The sequence below is a fragment of the Anomaloglossus baeobatrachus genome, chromosome 2 (genome assembly GCF_048569485.1).
Source record: "Anomaloglossus baeobatrachus isolate aAnoBae1 chromosome 2, aAnoBae1.hap1, whole genome shotgun sequence".
Classification (NCBI taxonomy): Eukaryota; Metazoa; Chordata; class Amphibia; order Anura; family Aromobatidae; genus Anomaloglossus; species Anomaloglossus baeobatrachus.
In genome coordinates, this window is record NC_134354.1 from 25,322,931 (window position 1) to 25,340,804 (window position 17,874).

The following is a 17,874-nucleotide window of genomic DNA, read 5'->3' on the forward strand; positions in this document are numbered from 1 at the left end:
TAGCCATGCTGGTTCTGTATGCCTTCAATTTTTAATAACTCCCGAACAGTGTCACCAGCAAAGCCCCCCCACACCATCACACCTCCTCCTCCATGCTTCACGGTGGGAACCAGGCATGTAGAGTCCATCTGTTCACCTTTTCTACAAAGACGGTGGTTGGATCCAAAGATCTCACATTTGGACTCATCAGACCAAAGCACAGATTTCCACTGGTCTAATGTCCATTACTTGTGTTCTTTAGCCCAAACAAGTCTCTTCTGCTTGTTGCCTGTCCTTAGCAGTGGTTTCCTAGCAGCTATTGTACCATGAAAGCTGCTGCACAAAGTCTCCTCTTAACAGTTGTTCTAGAGATGAGAAGGTGTGTCCAAACTTTTGGTCTGTACTGTATGTAGAGCAGGACAGAGTGTATTTACAATTTCAGATTTCCTTTCATGGCAGTCAGTGTGGCGGAAGGTGGATACAGCTGAGCTTACAGCCCAAGGAGAGGAGAACTTCAGCTGCAGAGGTGTTTGTAGACACAGCTGTGCTGGGAAGAGCGCTGAGAACAGGGGTGCCTAGTTGTCATGATATATGCTTGGCTCATTCGCTCTCTATTATGTTACAAGCACAGGCAGCACAAGGGCACTGAAGGTGGCTGAATTCAAAGATATGGCCAGTGTAGCGCCCCTAAAGCCATCAGGAGCTACAAGGTACTGCATCCTGACCAGGATGCAGGGCCTACCCCCAGGGACCCAGACAATCAGTGCCGGTAACAACAAAAAAATCAAATTAATCCCTGTTTTTCCCCATTTCCAAAGACTGGTGACAGGCTAGGGTTGGACCCAGTGGATGGCCACCTATGGGTGGAGCCAATCCAGTCCAATAGACGACCAGGTGGGAGGGGTCAGACAGTTAGTGAGTAGTCAGAGAGAGGTGTGGAACGTCAACACTGACAGAAGAGTATAACGGTGACCTGAGGGCCCAGGCGGTTAGTTGCCGGTGGAGTATGGTGGAGTACTCCTGGAACCATAGCACCAACGGGGTACAGAATCCTAGGTCAGGCAAATGCTCCAGGCAGACCTGATAAAATCTGCACAGTGAGGGGACCATCAAGGATCTCACTGACCTTGAAGTTTGGGACACAGTAGAACGGGAGAACTGGGGAACCGGACCAGAGACTCCAACCACACAGGGTTCAAGCTACCTGTTATACGGACTGAGACTGAGAAACTACCAGGAGGGGACCCCCAGATGCTCCAACCCATGGGGACCCACCAACCAAAGACAGGTGCAGGGGAAAGAAGTCACTAGGTCATCACACCGGCACTGGGACTAAGGGGACCTCGGGTTACCAGCCATAACAACGCTGTGAGTAAAAGAACCAGTTACACTGCAATCCCTTGTGTGGCCTACCTTCTTTCCGCGCCCAACAATATAATCTATCTCCTGGGGCCTGGCCCAACATCCAGGCTGTCCCCAGTAGCGAAAACTGTACAGCGGCGGCTCCATATATATAGCCGCAACACCTCAAGTGGCATCACGATAAAACTTTTATTTCAAATCCCCTGTAAGGCTATGTGCACACTGGAAAATGGAATTTTCTCAAGAAAATGCCGCAGGCATTGAAAGATTACCGCACCCGTGGTAAAAAACCGGGGCAAACCGCACCCGAAAACCGCATGCGGTTTGCTGCGGTTTTATCGCGGTATTGTTCACGGTATTGCCGCGGTATTGCCGCGTGCGGGTTGGTACATGTGCTTTATTGCATTCAATGCAATAAAGCACATTGAAGAAAAAAAAAAAAAAAGTAATTTCATTCTGAGTTAGATAGATAGAGAAATAGATAGAAGAATAGATAGATCGACAGACAGAGGGATAGATAGAAGAATAGACAGAAGAATAGACAGACATTCCCTGTGAGCACACGCTGCATTTCTCACGGTCATTACCGGCCGTGGGAAATAACCGGTAATTACCTCTGCTGTCTCGTTGCGAGTCTGCATTCATTCAGCGCTGTGTGTCAGTCGCGGCTGGATGCAAGCATCGCAGGACGTGGATTACGTCGGAGCTGTGTGTTTTGGGAGGGGTTAATAAACCAGGAGCTTTTTTGTGTTTTATTTAAAATATAGGATTTTTCGGTGTGTGTGTGTGTGTGTTTTTTCACTTTACTTACTGGTTGATCATGTCAGCTGTCTCATAGACGCTGCCATGATCAAGCCTGGACTTAGTGGCGGTGATCCGCCGCCATTAACTCCTTATTACCTGGATCGCCACGGCATCTAGAAGAGCTGGGGACACTCCGGTACTGCCGCATAATGCATGCGACAATCCCGGGGCAGCTGCGGCTGATATTCTCGGCTGCGGGAGGTGGGAGGGAGGCGGGGGACATTAACCCTGCCCCTCGCCCTCCCCAGCCTGAGAATACCGGGCCGCCGCTGTGTGTTTACCTCGGCTTGAAGGTAAAAATACAGCGGAGCCCACGTGTTTTTTTTTCTGTATTTCTGTTTGCTTTCTATCTGTATTCTATATGTCTGTGTCTGTGATGTGTGTGTGTTTACTCTCTGCACGGCTTCCTCTTCCTGTAATGACATCATTTCCCTGCAAACCGCAGGCAGCAATGAACATTACCGGAGGTAAACCGCGAAATACCAGAGGGAATAACGCAGGAAAACGCAATGAAACGCACAGAATTTGCTGCCTGCGTTATTCCCTGCGGGATCTCACGATTACATGGCAGTCAATGGAGTGAAATCCCGCAGCGACGTGCGGAAAAGAGTGACATGCAATTGTTTTCGCTGCGGGAATCCCACAGCAAAACATGTAGCCGTCAAATTCCGCATAGTGCGCACAGGATTTTTTTTCCATAGGTTTTGCTGGTGATTCACTGCAGAGATGTTATGAACATTTTCTGCAGCGAAACATGCAGCAAAATCCACAGGAAATCCGCGGCAAAAACCGGTAAGTGCGCACAGGGCCTAAATATTCCCCTTTTAAAAGCGCCCCCCGGCTTCACGAAACCGGGCAATGGCCACCCAGTGACATCTCCCTGGCAATATATCGCCCAGGACCATAGCCCTGGGGTGACACAGCAGCTTCAGTCCAGGTGTGCGCTACTTGCATAGGAAATTGGCTTTTCCAGAGGTACCCTTGTCAACAAGCTGTAAAATAAAAACTGCCTGTCTTCTTCAGAGAGGAAAGTATTTTTAATAAGAGGTGAATTGCAAAGTTGCTCTTTTTTACAATTACATTGCAATTTTCATGATTGGTTGAGATTTTTTTTTTAATTTTTGTGGTGTCTAGGATAAAGTGCTAGTTGCACAAGTCTGGTCATTATCGTTGTGATAATATTGACTATACTTTCATAATTTTTTACATAATAAAGCATTTTAATAGAAAAAGGGGATTTTGGGTATTTTTTAACATACTAGTTAAGATTAACTTTTTATGTACTTTTTTTAGTCCATCTAGGGGACTTGATGATGGCAGGCGGGTTGCGGGGCCTGGCGAGGTGCAGGGTCGCAGGGGCAGCGCTGTGCCGCACGGCACGGGGGTACTCACTCAGCCAGTAATCAGGACACAGTTCTTGGTAAAACACTCGGCTGGATGGACGGGTCCCCCAGACGGCTGCGGTTGTTCCTCCCTGCAGGTTAGTGATGACTGTCTCTCCCTGCACCTAAGTTCAGTGTTGGTAGCGATGGGTTCCCACCGGTAACCCGCTCCCCGACTTGGATATGGGCCGGAAGAGCCCCTTTTGCCCGCAGGCGCTGGCCCTGGGAGACGGTTGCCCTTGGCGGTGGCGGTGTCTCCCCTTCACGGTTGGACGGTTGCCTTCTGTCGGGACTTGACTGTTTGGAAACCCAGGAGGTCCCCTTCACTAACTGATTTGGCAAATTCACGGCGACTCCTAGCCTTGCCGGGATCCGAAAGGCCCCTGCCAATGGTGCTGGATTCTCCTTGTGTACCGGTCCGGTACCGCCGTGCCACCGCCCGTCCACGGTACTTACGGCAACTCCGATAGGCCACTCCTGCAGACGGTCACCACCGTCTGCCAACCTTGCTGTTCCGTCCGGGCCACACACCCGGACTAACTTTAGGCTGCTCAACTGCTACTTCCTTCTGCTCACTTTCACTCCTCAACTCTAGACTGCCTGTGTTTTCCCTCCTCCAGGACTGTGAACTCCTTGGTGGGTGGAGACCAACCGCCTGGCTCCAACCCCTGGTGTGGACATCAGCCCCTGGGGAGGGCAACAAGGATTTTGTGTTCTGACCTTGATGTGCCTACAGGGAGTGTGGGGTGTGGTGGTGTTGTTCTCTGTGGCCCCTGGCTTGTCCAAGGCGCCACATTCCCCCTTAGCAAAATGCAGACCGTCCTCGGGCTGCCCGTCCATCACCGGTTTTATTTTTCTTTTTAAACTGCAAAAAGATAAGAAAACGGTAACAGCCATACAAGTATACTAACTTCATCCCACATCGGGAGGCATATTCTTAAACGTTGCAAACGGTTAACGGTTACGGCTTCCGCTCTCTCCCACCCAAGCAACCTGGTCCTGATGCTGCCCCTAAGAAAACAGGCAGCACCCCTTGACCCCAGTTCAGCACAAGTTACCTGAGCGGGATCTGTCCTTCCCCTCCAGAGGATTGCCACCGGTTCCGGTGGTGGCTGGACCCCAGCCTGCTCCACTGCGGGCCCTTCCTCCAATCTGCCTCTCCGGAGGCGGTTGCGGTTAGCCAAAACAACATTTTTATTTACAAGCCACTAGTTTGTGGTTGCCCTGCAAGTTCACGGGCTTGTCCGTAAGGAGTCCCTTACGCAAACTTAAGACAGTCCCCATGGGGACAACGGTGCCGGCGACAACCGGTTCAATCAGCAGTTGGTCAATCAGGTAACTTTCATCAGTAGATTATTTATCATTTTCAAACTCTTAACACACTGGTGGTCCCAACGGGGACGGTGACAACGGTGCTCCGCTGCCATCACTCGGAGTCCTCTGTGTCTGCTGGGGGAGAGGGTGCGGCGGACACCCGGGCTTCCTGGCTGCCCCTCATCTTCGCATCCAGCGCGAACCACCCCCTCTCCCCGCAGTGCCGGGTGTATTGCACCAGGTTCCCTGGCATCAGGTTGCGGCCTGGGTGCTCTTCTGGCAGGTGAGCATTAACATCCCGCCGGGCTATAAAGACTTCGGCCTGCAGGCCCGGTTCATAGATGAAACCATAGCCCCGGCAGACATCAAACCGCCTCACCTGCCCCTCATACAGCGGGCCCCGGACACGGAAAGTTGCCTGACGGAGGTTCTCTTTCTCCCGGATTGCACGGGCCACCAACTCCGCCTTCTTCCTTTCCCTCTCCTCGATTTCTGGGCCCAACGGTACCGGCTTCCTGTCCCAATATGGCGCTGCTGCGAGCTCCGGCGCACGGGTCGGGCCCCGCGAGACCTTCGGGACACTGCCCACTGCTGGTGATCTGGGCGGAAGGTCCCGCGGTGACTTGGCCTTGGACGCCGCCTTGCAGCGGCAACCCGGCGCAACCTCAGCCAAGGTGTGGGGGATGGGCACAGGGGCTTTCCTCTGCTGGGCCTTCGGCACGGAGCGGGCTGTCGGCTCCGGTTCGGGGAATCTCTCGGGGGATGCCTCCGGTTCCGGCTTCGGAGCTTTCCATGGGAGCACCTCCGGTCGACTACGGGCTCTGGCTACAGATCGGTCCGCCTGGGCGGACATGCTGGGTATCGCTACCGGTTGCGGTGGTAGCGAGCCTAGTGGCGGGGTCACGGCAGCCGAGACGGGTAACGAGGGAGGTAGCAGGGCGAGCGGGCTTGGATTGGGCCCCTCAGCCTCGATGACCGACCCACTAGGGGTACCGGGGCGTGGATCACTCACCCTCCCTGCCGCTACTTCCTCCTCGCGTCTCCGCACGGTCGCTATGACTTCTGCCATGTCGGTCTCCCACTCCTCCATGAGGAGCTGCATCTTGCCCTGCAGCCTTTGGTAGAGCTGCGCGGTCCGGATCTCCACCCACGCCGCGGTTCCAGGCGCGGGGGCTGCGGTGCTTCGGGACGGCATGTACATGTTGCTGGCGGCCTCTCCCAGGAACAAGATGGCCGCAGGGTCCTGGAGTCCCTGCTCTTATAGCTGCGCTCACATGCGGCCAGCCGCCATTCCGTCTCCCTTAGCCTCTTTTCCGGCTCCTCCTCTATAGGGGCGGGGTTTTGGCCTTCGCGCCTCCACTACTCGAGGAGACGCTCGAGCGGGAATTCTTTGCACCCAAGATGGCGGCTTCTCAACATTTTCCGCCGGACACCTCCGGCGGTAACAAGGCGCACCTCTACCAGACGGCATAGCGGTAAGATCCTGTTCGTGACGCCAAGTTGTCGCGGGCGGAGGAGGTGACGCTGCGCTCTCCCACTGCTCGGGTCCGGCTGCTGCGGCCGCTGCTGCTCGGTGGTGGATCGAGCGGTGGGCCGGATCCCGGGGACTCGAGCGGCGTTCCTCGCCCGTGAGTGAAAAGGGAGATTGATTGTGGGGATTTGGATATATTGTCCATGACGCCACCCACGGTTGTGGTGATTTAGTGGACACCACCGCTGCTCTGAACGGGGATCCCGGGACTGGTGACAGGAAGCAGCTTGGTTGGTAGTTCTCCCCTCCGGGGGTAGGGGGGTTGGTTGTCCCGGGGCCCGGTGATGGGGTAGGGATGGATGATGGCAGGCGGGTTGCGGGGCCTGGCGAGGTGCAGGGTCGCAGGGGCAGCGCTGTGCCGCACGGCACGGGGGTACTCACTCAGCCAGTAATCAGGACACAGTTCTTGGTAAAACACTCGGCTGGATGGACGGGTCCCCCAGACGGCTGCGGTTGTTCCTCCCTGCAGGTTAGTGATGACTGTCTCTCCCTGCACCTAAGTTCAGTGTTGGTAGCGATGGGTTCCCACCGGTAACCCGCTCCCTGACTTGGATATGGGTCGGAAGAGCCCCTTTTGCCCGCAGGCGCTGGCCCTGGGAGACGGTTGCCCTTGGCGGTGGCGGTGTCTCCCCTTCACGGTTGGACGGTTGCCTTCTGTCGGGACTTGACTGTTTGGAAACCCAGGAGGTCCCCTTCACTAACGGATTTGGCAAATTCACGGCTACTCCTAGCCTTGCCGGGATCCGAGAGGCCCCAGCCAATGGTGCTGGCTTCTCCTTGTGTACCGGTCCGGTACCGCCGGGCCACCACCCGTCCACGGTCCTTACGGCAACTCCGATAGGCCACTCCTGCAGACGGTCACCACCGTCTGCCAACCTTGCTGTTCTGTCCAGGCCACACACCCGGACTAACTTTAGGCTGCTCAACTGCTACTTCCTTCTGCTCACTTTCACTCCTCAACTCTAGACTGCCTGTGTTTTCCCTCCTCCAGGACTGTGAACTCCTTGGTGGGTGGAGACCAACCGCATGGCTCCACCCCCTGGTGTGGACATCAGCCCCTGGGGAGGGCAACAAGGATTTTGTGTTCTGACCTTGATGTGCCTACAGGGAGTGTGGGGTGTGGTGGTGTTCTCTGTGGCCCCTGGCTTGTCCAGGGCGCCACACTTGCTTACTTTGATATAGGCCTTGAGCAGATCAAGGGATCGTCATTAATAGTGATGGGCGAACTCGCAGATATCCAACATCGGTGGGTCTAACCAGATTTTTTACAAAAATTGGTCCTGGCCCGGAAGTGATCTCGGATATCTAGCTGGACTCCAGTTCCCATATAATGCTATGGGGACCAGAATCTGGCGCTTAAACATTGTGGTAGGAGGGATAGGAGAATTAGAGCAAGTGTGCTGTACTTACCGAGTTTCCGTTGTGACTGTAACTGCTTCAGGGCCATTAACTCTTCTTCCGGGGCTGCTCATTTACCTTTATGCATATTCACTGCTTCTCCCACCCTCTGGTGTCCATGATTGGTGGCAATATATAAGCGAATATGTCTGGCTCACAATAGAGGTGTAGGTGCCCAGAAAAAATAGTAAATGATCAATATAGTAATAATTCTGGCACACAAAAATTGAAAGTTTATGAAACAACTCTTTGAATGCAAATGTCGTTTATTCATGCAGTAGGTTGATGATAATACATCCGACGTTTCGACCGTTAAAAATGGTCTTTATCAAGGATTGATTTATCTACAGGCATAAGAAATATATACAGAAAAAAAGAATAAAGAAATTAATACAGGATATTACATCAATTGATGTGATTACATACATTACATACATCATGCACATAATCATGTGCTGCACACAATAAACTCAAGGATATATGAACAGGGGTTATATGGAATGTACAAAAAACCTATTCAATATAGCATCACTATGGACACATACCTGAGGTATTTAGTCATAACCCTTGACACGTGTCAACCCAAGTCTGGTTGGTTTCCTTATCCCTTTCAGTATCTATAGACAGACACGTGAGGTACACATGCTTTTTGTGAATCTTTTTGATGATACGTTATACAATACATGATTATTGTTCCTTGATGACTGCTTTACGTGTTTTTCTTTTATTTTGCTATTTATATCCAGGATCACAGTGTCTGATCCCATGATACTCACCGATATTGACCAGCTATCATTACATGTGTACCATCGCAGTGTTGATATAGGTGGGTGCTTGCTGTACTCATGTTGTTATCATCACACTTTGTTCCATATTGAATAGGTTTTTTGTACATTCCATATAACCCCTGTTCATATATCCTTGAGTTTATTGTGTGCAGCACATGATTATGTGCATGATGTATGTAATGTATGTACCGTATTTTTCGCTTTATAAGACGCACCGGAATATAAGACGCACCCCAAACTTAGACATAAAAAAGGTAAAAAAAAGAAAAATGGGGTCCGTCTTATACTCCGGTGTTCTCTTACCGGAGGGGGGCAGCAGTGGTGGTGAAGCGGGGTCACAGGAGGCACAGGTTGTGCTGGCAGGCGCGGCAGGTCAGTGGCAGCGGGGTCCGTGGTTGCAGGTGCCGTGGTTGCAGGCGCGGTGGCGTCCGCGGTGGCAGGATCCGTGGGGTCCGTGGTGGCGGCAGCAGCCGTGGCGTGTGAGCCGTGCAGCAGGCCGGTGCAGTGAGTGTCCGCGGGTCCCGGTTCAGTGGTGGCAGCGGCGGCGGCAACTGCTCAGTGGTGGCAGCGGCAGGGACTGCTCAGTGGTGGCAGCGGCAGGGACTGCTCAGTGGTGGCGTGTGTCCGCGGTCCCGGTTCAGTGGTGGCAGCGGCGGCGGCGGCTCAGTGGTGGGAGCGGCGGCAACTGCTCAGTGGTGGCAGCGGCAGGGACTGCTCAGTGGTGGCGTGTGTCCGCGGTCCCGGTTCAGTGGTGGCAGCGGCGGCTCAGTAGTGGGAGCGGCGGCGACGGCTCAGTGGTGGAGTGTGTCCGCGGTCCCGATTCAAGTAATGGCGCCCGGAGCGACGCATGCGCAGATGGAGCTCTCATCCAAGGGCTCCATCTGCGCACGCGCTGACTCCCGGAGCAGCGCGTGCGCAGATGGAGCTCTCATCCAAGAGCTCCACCGGCGCCATCATTTGAAAGTGGGACCGCGGACAACTGGTAAGCTGCACAGCCGCCCGCCCCGCATGCACAGAGTGGCAGCCAGCAGGCTGCCCGCCCACCCCGCGTACAAGCCGCCGGGTACCTGTGCTTGCGTGCGGTGGCAGCCGGGTACCCATGGCTGTGTGCGGGCGGCAGATGGGTGACTGTGTGAGGGCGGCAGCCGAGTACCTGCACGGGCACCCGACTGCCGCTCGCACACAGCACCCGGCTGCCGCCCGCACACAGCCATGGGTACCCGTCTGCCACCGCATGCAAGCACAGGTACCTGGCTGCCGACCCCACACAGCACCCGCTGCCGCCCGTACACAGCCACGGGTACCCGGCTGCCGCTGCATGCAAGTACAGGTACCCGGGCGCTTGCATGCAGCCACAGGCACCCGCCCGATCGCCTCAGACAGGACCCCCCCCCCCCCCGCTACCGCTTTATAAGACGCACCCCCCATTTTCCTCCCAAAATTTGGGGAGGAAAAGTGCGTCTTATAAAGCGAAAAATACGGTAATCACATCAATTGATGTAATATCCTGTATTAATTTCTTTATTCTTTTTTTCTGTATATATTTCTTATGCCTGTAGATAAATCAATCCTTGATAAAGACCATTTTTAACGGTCGAAACGTCGGATGTATTATCATCAACCTACTGCATGAATAAACGACATTTGCATTCAAAGAGTTGTTTCATAAACTTTCAATTTTTGTGTGCCAGAATTATTACTATATTGATCATGATTGGTGGCAGTCCTGGTTTCTGTGCTTGGTTGCAGTCAGACGTGTCCCCAGCCTATCTGACAAAGTGTCTGACTGCTTGCAATCACAGACCCAGTCTGTGGGTCACTGAAGATTGGTGTAAAAATAAATAACTAAAAAATGAAATTGTCATAGGGTCCTCCCATATCATGATACCAAGCACAGATAAAGCATACAGCTACAGGCTACAGCCAACACACACATCAAGATTACCAAATGTTCACATTTGCTGCTGCTTATGGATAAGGAGTTTTTGAGTCCGGGGAAACCAGATGACGAGAGGAGAATTGTTAATTTATCCATTTTAAAAATGCTGACCCTTCCCTTGAGGAGCAGCGAGGTGAGGTGAGAGGAAGTCGGGACAAAAGCCTTGACTACCGGGACAGCGGGACTGAGCCTTCAAATCGAGACAGTCATATTGAATCCGGACCAGTTGGGAACTATGGTAAATCTCTGAAATACGTGATTCACTCAATGTCCTAGATGAAAAATTTAGTATAATGAGGCATATGGAGTCATTTTTGACTGTCTCTGGCTTATGATCGAGTGGTGTCTATCTTTTTAAACTATTTTAAAAGCGCAGTCAGCCACAGTTTTGTGCACTTCTGAAAAGACGGACTCTCATGCATCATGAATAGATCCATCATGGCTTTCATCTGAAACACATCATTAGCAGATTTAGCTGTAAATCTCAATGTAAGTGCTCAGTGTAGAGCACAGGATAAATGTGATCCAAAATGTCTTGTACAATGTTCCCAGTAAAAATTTAAACTCATTCCACAAAAATAAAACAAGTCCCCACTCTGACATCTGTTATCAGTTATACAGGGGGTTTCCATGGTACTGGTAGCACAAAACCTCTGGAAAAGTGCCATGGCTAATCTTTCTACAACCCACAAAAGAAATATAGCCAAATCTATGCTGCCAAATCCAAAGTGCCCCATCTTTTCTTAGCACCACAGTGTCTCTAAAACACCATTATAGTCAACATATGTCTAAGCACAATAGCAAGGAGAAACCACTTAATTACTGCATGCGTTCTTCCAGAAGCACAAGCTGGGCACAATGTATGGGCACTACAATGTACGGGCACTAGAATGTACAGGCACTACAATGACAAATTTGCAATTTCTAGAACATCCCCTGCTCATTTCTGGGAATCACCCATGGAGTCAAAATATTCACTACACCCAAAGATGAATTTCCAGTGGGGGGGGGGTGTAATTTTCAAAATAGGGTCACTTGTGGGGGGAATTCTTCTCTTCTAGCAATTAGGGGCTCTGCAAATGGAGTGTGCAGCATGGCCAACTAATTCTATAGAACCACATATGGGGTATTGCCACGTTCAACTGAAAATGTCTAACAAATGTTGGGCTCTTTGGAATTGGCCAATTTGTGCGCTAATTTACTCATTTTGTAATATAGGTTCCATAGTAGTAACTCCAATTTCATATATTCCATGTTAACATAGTATAGCATTTCAGAGTACAGCTGTATTTTTTGGGTTAACACAAAGGTTTAGTGGTAAATATATAATTATGTGAAGCACCTATTATGTCAATATACCCATTGCACACCTAATAGAATTCATTGAGGGGTGTAGTTTGTAAAATGATGTCACTTGTGGGGGTTTCTGCTGTTCTGGAACCTCCGGGGCTCTGCTAATGTGACATGGCATTCGCAAGCCATAACAGCAAAATCTGTACCATAATATGATGCTTTTTTCCTTCTGAGCTTTGCATTGTGCCTGATAAGTAGTGTCTGACCACATATGGTGTGCTGGTGTACTTAGTCAAAATTGCACAAAGACTGCGTGGTCCATTTTTTTTATTATTAATCGCTTTATTGAAAAATATGATCATTTTACATTTACTGTGAATTGCCTGAGGGTCAAAATAATAATAATAATAATAATATTTATTCACATAAAAAGCTCACTACAGTGGAACCTCGCTTAACGAGTAACCCAGTTAACGAGAATTTCGCTTAACAAGCAAAGCTTTCTTTAAATTTGTAACTCTGTTTACGAGAAAGCTTTGCTGTACGAGCGAAATACTCACCGCACACACTTCCGGTTCCGTACATCCACCACACTCTGACCCGCTTTTGCAGTCCACACAAACACGCACAAGCATGCACAAACACACACAAGCACGCACAAACACGCACAAACACACACAAACACACACGCACACACATACAGTATTATGCTCACCTTACCTTCCGTTCCATCGCCGGCCTCATGGTTCTTGTAGTTCACCGGTACATCACGACAAGGGAGGACCCAGGAGGCCGGCGATTGAAGAGAAGGTAAGGTGAGCATATATGTGTGCCTTCCGTTCCATCGCCGGCCTCCTGGGTCCTGTAGTTCGCCGGTATAGGCTGTGTATCTGCAACCATAGCGACGAAGCAGGAACTTCCTCTGTTACCACTACTCAAAGGCAGCGCGCTGGCCAATCAGAGGCAAGCGGCTCCTGCCTTTGACGTAAGCGCTCTGGGTGTGGTAGTTCCTCGTCGTGATGGTTACCCGATACACAGCCCGTAATAGCGAACAGCAAGTCCCAGGAGGCCAGCAATGGAACGGAGGGTAAGGTGAGCATAATATGTGCGTGTGCGTGCTTGTGTGTGTTTCTTTGTGTTTGGGTGCGTTTGTGCATGTGTGGAATGGCACAATAGGGCACCAGGATGGGACATTTAACAAGTTGTGGAACGAATTGTCTGCATTGCAATGATTTCCTATGGGAAATCTTGATTTGCTGAATGAGAAACTCGGTTAACAAGCACACCCCCAGAACGGATTGTTCCCGTTAACCAAGGTTCCACTGTACTCCCCTAAATGAATTCTGCAAGAGGAATAGATTTCAAAATGGGGTTACTTGAGTGGGTTTCTGCAATTTTGCCATGTCAGGAGCTCTTCATACAGTTAGGTCCAGAAATATTTGGACAGTGACACAAGTTTTGTTATTTTAGCTGTTTACAAAAACATGTTCAGAAATACAATTATATATATAATATGGGCTGAAAGTGCACACTCCCAGCTGCAATATGAGAGTTTTCACATCCAAATCGGAGAAAGGGTTTAGGAATCATAGCTCTGTAATGCATAGCCTCCTCTTTTTCAAGGGACCAAAAGTAATTGGACAAGGGACTCTAAGGGCGGCAATTAACTCTGAAGGCGTCTCCCTCGTTAACCTGTAATCAATGAAGTATTTAAAAGGTCTGGGGTTGATTACAGGTGTGTGGTTTTGCATTTGGAAGCTGCTGCTGTGACCAGACAACATGCGGTCTAAGGAACTCTCAATTGAGGTGAAGCAGAACATCCTGAGGCTGAAAAAAAAGAAAAAATCCATCAGAGAGATAGCAGACATGCTTGGAGTAGCAAAATCAACAGTCGGGTACATTCTGAGAAAAAAGGAATTGACTGGTGAGCTTGGGAACTCAAAAAGGCCTGGGCGTCCACGGATGACAACAGTGGTGGATGATCGCCGCATGCTTTCTTTGGTGAAGAAGAACCCGTTCACAACATCAACTGAAGTCCAGAACACTCTCAGTGAAGTAGGTGTATCTGTCTCTAAGTCAACAGTAAAGAGAAGACTCCATGAAAGTAAATACAAAGGGTTCACATCTAGATGCAAACCATTCATCAATTCCAAAAATAGACAGGCCAGAGTTAAATTTGCTGAAAAACACCTCATGAAGCCAGCTCAGTTCTGGAAAAGTATTCTATGGACAGATGAGACAAAGATCAACCTGTACCAGAATGATGGGAAGAAAAAAGTGTGGAGAAGAAAGGGAACGGCACATGATCCAAGGCACACCACATCCTCTGTAAAACATGGTGGAGGCAACGTGATGGCATGGGCATGCATGGCTTTCAATGGCACTGGGTCACTTGTGTTTATTGATGACATAACAGCAGACAAGAGTAGCTGGATGAATTCTGAAGTGTACCGGGATATACTTTCAGCCCAGATTCAGCCAAATGCCGCAAAGTTGATCGGACGGCGCTTCATAGTGCAGATGGACAATGACCCCAAGCATACAGCCAAAGCTACCCAGGAGTTCATGAGCGCAAAAAAGTGGAACATTCTGCAATGGCCAAGTCAATCACCAGATCTTAACCCAATTGAGCATGCATTTCACTTGCTCAAATCCAGACTTAAGACGGAAAGACCCACAAACAAGCAAGACCTGAAGGCTGCGGCTGTAAAGGCCTGGCAAAGCATTAAGAAGGAGGAAACCCAGCGTTTGGTGATGTCCATGGGTTCCAGACTTAAGGCAGTGATTGCCTCCAAAGGATTCGCAACAAAATATTGAAAATAAAAATATTTTGTTTGGGTTTGGTTTATTTGTCCAATTACTTTTGACCTCCTAAAATGTGGAGTGTTTGTAAAGAAATGTGACAATTCCTACAATTTCTATCAGATATTTTTGTTCAAACCTTCAAATTAAACGTTACAATCTGCACTTGAATTCTGTTGTAGAGGTTTCATTTCAAAATGGCATTTCAAAATTCAAATGGCGGTCCTTCCCTTCTGAGTCCCGCCGTGCACCCAAATAGAATTTTTCCATCACATCGTTGTACTCAGAAGAAATTGCAAAACAAACTTTATTGTCAATTGTCTCAGTTTACCCTTATAAAAATGGAAAATTTTGGGCTACTGCTACATTTTTGGAGGGAAAAATTCATTTTTTTCTTTTTCACTGTTCAGCTTTGTAAAATTGTGAGAAACACTTGTGGGTTGAAGGTGCTCAACACACCTCTAGATAAATTCCTTGAGGGGTGTATTTTCCAAAATGGGGTCACTTGTTGGGGAGCTCCACTGTTTAGGCACATCAGGGGATTTCCAAACATGACATGGTGTCCACTAACGACTTCAAAAGTCTATTGGTGCTCCTTACCTTCCAAACCCTGTTGTGCACCCAAACAGTAGTTTTCCACCACATATTGAGTATCCCTGTACTCACGAGAAATTGCACAACAAAGCTTATGGTCAATTTTCTCCTTTTATCCTCATGAAAATGTAAAATTTTGGGCTAAAGCATTTTTCTAGCAAAAATGTCCCTTCTCATTTCCAGGGTTCAAAATTATAAAATTCTATGAAGCGCCTGTGGGTTTAAGGTGCTTACCACACCACTATATAAATTCCTTGAGGGGTGTAGTTTCCAAAATGGGGGTCACTCGTGCAGGGGTTTCTACTGTTTAGCTACATCAGGGGCCACTGGCGGACACAGATGGAAAAAGACCCCTGTGCAAAAATATATGGACTCTTTGCAGACCAAGAGCTCATAAAAGTGCAAAATTGCACCTGCTTTGGATGTAAAAATGGCCCCCTTTCCTCTTGGGCCCCTGTGCGGCCACACAGGTTGCACCAATGGCATGTCCGGCGCTCTCCAAACATGACAGGTGTCTGCTGTCTATTTCAGCCAATTTTGCACTCCAAATGTTAAATATCTATCCACTCCAAAACTAAAATAGTGCTCCTTCCAGGTCCTACCATGCACCAAAACAGTAGTTTTTCACCACATTTGGAGTATTGGCATATTCAGGAGAAATTGTGTAACAAATGATATAGTCCTTTTTCTCCAGATATCCTTGTGAAAATCAAAAATTTGGGGATAATGCAATATTTTTGTGGCAAATATGTATTTTCTCATTTCCACGACTCAATGTAATAAAATTGTGTGAAGCACCTGGGAAGGGTCTAGTTTCCAAAATGGGGTCACTTGTGGGGGAGCTCCACTGTTTAAGCACATCAGAGGCTTTGCAAATGCTTGATTTTTAATAAATAAGTGCAAGCTAAATCATCCTACCAATAACATGAAGTACAATGTGTCATTAAAAACATTCTCACAATCACTGGGATCCGTTGAGGTATAGCAGTGTTATTATCACATAACACTGGTCAGAAATGTAAAATTCAACCTGGTCAGTAAGGTGAAAACAGTCTCTGGTGTGAAAGAGTTAATGCTGACCCATTTTTTTTTGCGGTTTTTCATTGATGGTTCCAGGAGTTATAACATTGTTATATTTTTGCAGAAGTAGCTGTATGTGGGTGTTTGATTTTTTTTTTAGCAACATTTCCGGGCACATACAGCTCAATACCAAACTTTTATTAACTATTTTATGGGAAGAAACAGAAAAAAAACATCAATTCTGCTATGGATTTTAGACATTTTATATTTTCTGCTTTTCTTTGCTGCATAAATCAGGTATTTTCTTTAATCTTTGGGTCAGCACGATTGTGGTGATTTATTTATGTATTTTTACTTTTATACCATAAATATTCTGTTTGAAAAAAAAACATTTGTTTTTGTATCTCTATATTCTGAAATTCATAACTTTAATACTTTATTCAGCAACAGAGCTACGTGAGACCTTCTTTTTTGCAGGACAAGCTGTAGTTTACAATGGTATTATTTGTGGGTAAATATTACTTCTTGATCACTTTTTATTTCATTTTTTGTGAACTGGGATAAGCAAAAAAAAAAAAAAATGCAATTCTGGCACAGATGTTTGTAGTTTTGCCATTTTTCCAAGAGCTTGCTTTTTTGCATTTCAAGCTGTAGTTTTCATTGATGCCATTTTGGTGTACATGTGTCTTTGCAATCATTTTTTATTTCATTTTATGTGAGGTGGAATGCACAAAAATGCTCATTCTTGCTGTTGCTTATAGTATTTTTTTTGTATAATTTTGTCACGCTCCCCGGGTCCCGACGCCGTCCCCCACTCACCGCTCCAGTCCCCGGTCCTCCTGCCCCCGGTCACACAGCTCCCTCTTCCTCCTCTGCGTCCTCCATGCTCCCTGTCCCCCGCTCCCGGCGTTCCCGTGCCACCCAGGACACACTGTCGGGCTCTCCTGCATCCTCTGCACCGCTTCCTGCTCTGGCCTCCGGCACTCGGGTTTTGCGCATGCGCATTAGGGCGCGCGCGTGGTCATTGACCTCCTCTTAAAGGGCCAGCGTTCCCCAAACAGAATATTGCCAAAATCAGGTACAGGCTATATTAAGACCTTTCTTCCAAGTGGGCGGTGCCTGTTCAACGTGTTTCATTAAGCTGGGTGTTCAGGTCCCCTCTTGTCTAGCCTCCTACTAACCTTGTGTATTTCACAGAGCCAGTCCTGCCACTCTAACCCGGTCCTGACCACGGTTCGCCCTGGAAGTCCTTCGGTGACTGTCGGCTGTGACCCCACCATCTTCTCCAGCCTGAACACGTCCCCGATCCTGAGCTTCACCTGTGGACCTGCCCACTTGTTCACCTGGACCTGGATCCCACCTGACGTCTCTACCCGGCACCTGGACCTGGATCCCGCCAGACGTCTCTACCCGGCACCTGGACCTGAGCCTTGTCATCTGGACTACCTCCAGGAGCTCCGTGGATCCAGAGACATTGTCATTCCAGTCTCCTGAAGGACTCTGTTCCTGTACCGTTAGTGCTCACTGGAGGAGTCCGGTGCACGGCCCAGAGTATCCACCACCGGGACATAACACATTTACTGTGCAGGATAAAAAGAAAACATATTTTTCTTGTACTTTTTGTTTTTTTATTAGAATAAATTACTTTTTATTCTGAAAAATTGTATG